The following is a 6165-nucleotide window of genomic DNA, read 5'->3' as shown; positions in this document are numbered from 1 at the left end:
TTTGTACAAAGAGCCTCATTGCCACGTTCTCCGCATCGATCTCATGAAGTTCATAGAAATCTGCCATTTTATCCACATGTTGTTGAGCTGTAATACTGTTAGGAGTGCCATCAAAAAACGGGATTTTACTTTGATAGTCATTTGGCATGTCATCTAGGACTTGGGGCAGAACAAGGGGTGCGAAATGGGCAGCCATCATTCTCGGTGGATTTGGCCTTGGAGGTGTTGGAGGAGTGTGCACAGTTTGCAAGGGGCTTGCACTTGGAGTTTGGGGCTGTGTGGCAATGTAGTTATCGATTAATCTATTAGCTCTTTCCGTCTCAAGGTCTACAAGAAATTGCGGATCGGGGACGGTGTAATCAACAACCTTTTTGGATTTAGATTCAAACAGTGATATCTCAAATTGTTCGTCAAACTCAAGCTCCTCAAGATACTCAAAAATGTCGGGACATGAAGGGGATTTGAACACGGGGGTTATGGTGCTTTCTTGACGAAGGAGTCTTGGGATCAAATTTGGATTTTCGTAAATGTGAGGAGGGTCCGGGTCTGGATTTGCTCTGGTATATCGTCTTGAAGCCAACGTGCTATTGAGAGGAATTTCGGGACACAACCAACTTACTCAGCCTTTCCAATCCTAAGCTCATCATCCGGAAGCCTAGAATTTTTATGAAACAAAGGGATTTGATTTTCAACTAGTCCCCAGTATGGTCGCCACTATGTTAGCACCTAAATCTGCCTCAGGCTGAAGGAAGGCAAAAATTAGGGTAACCACAAACCACGCTCAGTCTGGTAGCTAGCCCTACCAGAACAGGAGAGGGCTCTCTCCAAGTCACACTCAGCGAATGGATATGAAAAATGGTCTGAGATGACTTACAATGCAATATTTACCTTAGGCTAGTAAGTGAAAAGGGATTTTGGAAAATATTTTTGAAAGTGACCGAGCTTCTGGGATGTATATGGGACTGGCGCTCAGCAAAGAACAGAGAATTGAAAATGAAGGCATAGATTATTCCGTGAGGCAAGGTAGGCGGAAAGCGCAACAATTTTGGCTCAAGGTAACGCGGAATGGAAAGATTTCTGAAGAAAGTGAAAAGGGCATGGTTGCATGAATCCTTTTCAACAGAAGAATAACACTGCACATGAAATTTTCCCACAGACAGAGCAATATAAATTGAATTCTACCTAATCTCACTTAGAAAATTTCACTGAAATAAAGCATGAAATGAAATATGGAATATAACAAGATACATATGGAACATAAGAACACATTTGCTACACTCACGACCACAAGAATCTCATGAAATAGAGCCGCTGCCTTTCATTATTCCTCTGTCAAAAATACACAGTGCAGAAACAGAGTTTCTTTCCCACAGTGTCCCAGAAGTTACAAGCCAGCCAACCCTTTGCAAATAACTTGCATACAATATATAGAAAGTGTAGAGAAGAGATGGAACGCCCAGGGGTTGGGAAGTTACTCAAATCATTTCGAAAAGGAGATGGAGAGCCAACCATCAGCTATAGGTGCACCGCTCTCAAGCATGACATTTGGTTGTGGTGACCCTTTGCATTCTTTTGCCACTTAAATAGATGCCCACCTGGAGAGAAAATTATTTAAAAGCCGCCCTTGGTGCCAAAAAAAACCGAAGAGTAAATGACTGGGCCCACTTGGAGAAGTCACGACCCGAAATTTTGCGAAACAGGAGCAATTTGGCAGTTTTTTCGCCTGTGCGCCGCGCCAAATTCCCTGTGCGTCGCGCCACTTTGGAGCCTATTTTGGGGCACTTTTAGGTATCCAAAATGTGCCCAAGTGGGCTTTTTGGAAATCCTGTCCTGTCTACTTTCCAACCCAACTAGAATTTCTGAATTTGAAGCTCATTTGCCCCTCCAAAACTTCATTCTCCCAATACTACTTTTTGTGTGTCCAAGAAGTGGCAGAGAGGCCATTTTTGAGTGTTTTTTGACCTTTAGGAGACCCAAAACTTGTCAAAATTTCCTGCCCGGACACCAGTAGACGTATTTTTCTATGTTGAATCCGAATATGTAAGCCATTCCTCGATTAGAGTGCTAGAATTTTAGCGTCGCGCTAGTGGCGCAGCGCATAGGGAGGAATTTCCTGTTTTGTGCCCAAAAATTTTGCCTGTGACCAAAATTTGCCCAAATTTTTTGGAATTTGGGTTGGAGGTTCCCTATGAAGTGCTCTACTGTGCCAAGGAAGCCTCAGCCAAGATTCGAAGCTGATCTTGCTCCTTTGCCTCCTTTGCCTCTTTTGCCTCTTTTCTCGCTTTGCTCAATTTTGCCTTTAGGCTCCTGATTCTTGCCTTGGAACTCATGTTGCGGGCCTGGTAGTGATAAGTCATGCACCTCAGCATGTCTTTCTCCCTGTTTTCTTTGTCCAACAGCCTCTCCAAATGCATGTTGACCCTCTCAAGGTTGGACTCCCGGTCTTCATTGATTTCTTGCTCCAAAGATGTGAGCGGAACCCTTCTTCTTTGAGCAACTTGGCGCTGCTCATGGATGTTCTGCAACTCCATGATCATCTGTTGGTCCTCAAGCTGTTTGTTTCTCCGCTCCAGGTATTTCATGTTCCACTTGGCCCTTTCTAGATCAATGGTCAAGTCTTCAATCTTTGATTGCTGCTCCTTGATGATCTCTATAAGCTCCTCATTGGTGGGTTCTGCATCTGGCTCATCATCCTGGAGGAGAAAAAACTCGGTCTCTTGCTCACCTGATGGCCCCTCCTCTTGCAATGGCTCCTTGCCCTTACCCTGCTCCTGTGATGCTGATGGCGGAACCGAGGCCCCTTCCACCCTGGGTGGAGATAACACTCGCTTTTCTACTGCAAACAACGGCCTAGTGCCTTTCGGATAGCCTCTCTAATATGTGATGAAAACTGGCATGGTGGCAGTCTCATGGCTCTCAAACTGATATGCAGGACTTCCCATCTCAGGCTCAAACTGATGTGAAGGACCTCCCAGCTCATGCTCAGCCTGATGTGAAGGACCTCCCACCTCATGTTCTGCCTCTGATATCACCGGTGGAGCGCTGAAGAAATCACGGGAAATGAAGTCCTCCCAAGCAATACCCTGCAATCCCAACTGATGGTCCACTAAAATCCGGATGAGAGAAAAATGATAGACACTGTTTAGCTGCTGTCGTGGGGTCTTGCGCTGCATGAATTTTTTCATCTTCTCAATGTTGTTGCAGATGAAAAATGGGAGGCTCATCATCTTCACCCTGGTGAAGTGCATGAGCAAGCGGATGTGGTAGGCATAAAGGCGAGAAACCTCCCTTCGCAATTGAAATATTTCATGAATCTGAATGGAAAAACCCTAGTGAGCTGGCTCAAGCAGCTGTTCTTTATGTAAGGCTCATAGTGATGCCTCTCCACCTACTTTTTCTTATGCCACTGCTCCCCAACGTTAGGTATCCCTGTTGCCACTGATATAGCCTTCGGTGTCAAGGTGAGAGTGACCCCAGCTAGGACAGATTGGCCTCCATGTAGATGGAGTGCAAAAAGGCGGGCCAACTCATGATGTACTCTGACATTTGCCACCCTTTGGCAAAATTCATAACATGCCAAGTGCTAGAAGCAAGACATGGCAAGTGGGCATGCCTGTAGCTCTGTGAGGGTGTTGGGCTCGTCTCTGAGATGGCTACCACTCCAGTGATGTCTCCTATGGGCCCTCTCTCCTGAAGATGTGTCACTGTGTGTATCCCCCTCATAATCTGATGAATTTTCTGATGCCATCACTACTGCTTGTACCCTGAGTTTAATGTTGCCCTTTGAATTCAATGACACTGATGAATGCTCTGAAAATCTGTTACCAAGGGGACAATAAAATAGGGGAGTGTTAGGAGGGGAATGATGAAAAGGGGAATAGGGGTTTAAAGGAGAAATTTATCAGGGATTTGGGAGTGTTTGGGGTATGGTTTTGATGGGGTAGGGTTAAGGACTTTTTGAGCTATAGGAGTAAAGGGGACAAAGGGATATGATTGCAATGTAGCTAGGGTAACTATTAGGGGAAAATGCTCCAGGGGAATTAGCTGATAGAGGTAGGGTAGGAGCATATTTAGCAATCAAGTTACTGTAGCAAAACCCTATCTTTTTTACCCTTTTTTGTGCCATTTTTGTGTTTACTTAATAAAAGTTTGCTTTTGATTTCATGGTCACCAACATCATATTTTTCTTTGAGTTTAGGATCAGTGGTGAAGGTATCTAGGGCCACTTTTGCAATGTTGAGAGCCAATTCCAAAAATTTTGGGCGATTCGGTGTTTTTTTAGGCTCACAGGCCTGTGCGCCGCGCGCTTTGCCCAGTGTGCCGCGCGCCGGGTATGCACCGCGCCAGTGCAGTGTTAACACTGTGGCCGGGCTCCCAGTGCACCGCACGCCCTGAGTGCGCCGCGCCACCTTGTGTGTGCGCCGCGCGCTTTCAAATGACATTCATTTGTTTGGAAAAACAGGGGAGAGGGTTTTAGGGTGATTTAGGGCGATTTCTTTAGGAGACAAGGTGGAATGGAGGTGACTATGACGAGGAGTGAGGGGACAAGGGGAGGGGAAACAAAACCTTGGTGGTGCCTTCGAATTTACAAACCCCGTTTATCATTGTTGTTTTGGTGATTATTCACATGAATGGCCAATATGCTTTGGATCTTCACTTGATGTCTTAGAAACACTGCTATTGACCAAATTGACAGAGAAGAGGTTTCATTCGGGCCTACCTCTTGTTTGCTAGACCTCAACCGGGATATAGAACGAGTTTGCAAGTGTTTTTGAGCTCCCTGGCCTTGTGCGTCGCGCGCCAAGCCCAGTGCGTCGCGCGCCCTGAGTGCGTTGCGCCCTTGTCAAATTTTCACTGTGGGTTGGCTGCCGGTGCATCGTGCCTTCCGTGTGCGTCGCGCGCCCTGGTGTGTCCGTCGCGCCACCTGGAAATCTGCCCTCCTTACTCGAATTCCTTCTCCTTAGCTCTCTTCTGTTCAACAATGCCTCTCTCAAGCTTTTCCTTATCAGAATGACTTAGTTTTGGGTCAAAACAAATATATATAGGCTTTGAGAGAGTTGGGTTCAATTTTTACCTCTTTGAAAACCCACTTTATAATGTTTATGTTTTGCACTTTTTATTGACTTTAAAACACTCTGCTTTTTCCCTTTTTCTTTGAAATTTTGACTCTCATGATAAAATTTTCGGCATTTCTTTGCGGGGACTGTGTGATTGGGCCTCTGGCTTTGAAATCTATGACTACATCTAAAAATGTCAACTGTCGATTTTTGGAAAACTTTGTCATAGTTGACCTTGTTTGACTTTTCTTCAAAACAGAGTTTTGAAGAAGAGTCGATGTCTCTTCAGGTGATGATGAAGCTTTCTGAACTGTAGCTGTATAAGGTCTCCTTCTGGCCTGCATGACTTTGTTCTGGACATGTTTTTTTTTTTTTTTAAACCACATTGATGATTTCCTAGACCCAGCAATAAAAAGGACTTTGACCTGTAATATGACCAGACCTTGGCTATCATGAATTTCAGTGATTGTGGATCAAGACCTGAACCAGCAGGGGCCAGACATGAGGAAAAATGAGTAGCATGACTTTCTCCGTCAGATCATGACATGTCCCTAGCGAAATTCAACTGAGTGGATGGAGCGGGACACCTAAAATTGAAATGCAGAAAGAGCTTTGATCTCTGACGGAGGGCTGAACAGACCGACTCTAACAATGGCAAAGCATGGCGGAGGATTGCCAGGACATTTTGGGCAAGATAAATATTTTTCTCAAATAGATGCTTTTTATTTTTGGCTAGGCATGCACGCTGATGTAAAAATGTTTGTTGCAAAATGTAGGATCTGCCAGTATGCAAAGGGAATAAGTTTAAATACAGGTTTATATCGTCCATTACCAATTCCTACTAGGTAATGGGATTGAGTGAGCATGGAATTTATATTTGGATTTCCAAGGACTCAAAGAGGTAATGACTATGTCTATGTTGTCGTTGATAGATTCTCTAAAATGACACATTTTATACCTTGTATCAAAACTAGTGATTCCACCAATGTTGCCAATTTGTTCTTTAAACATGTGGTAAGGTTGCATGGATTGCCTAGAAGCATTGTATCTAATAGAAACACAAGGTTTTTTGGTCATTTTTGGAGAAAATTATGGAATAAGTTGGGTA

Source organism: Pinus tabuliformis, chromosome 5_1 (assembly GCF_031772625.1).
Source record: "Pinus tabuliformis cultivar Carrire ecotype Pingquan chromosome 5_1, CPIR1, whole genome shotgun sequence".
Taxonomy (NCBI): Eukaryota; Viridiplantae; Streptophyta; class Pinopsida; order Pinales; family Pinaceae; genus Pinus; species Pinus tabuliformis.
This window is presented reverse-complemented; position numbering follows the sequence as displayed.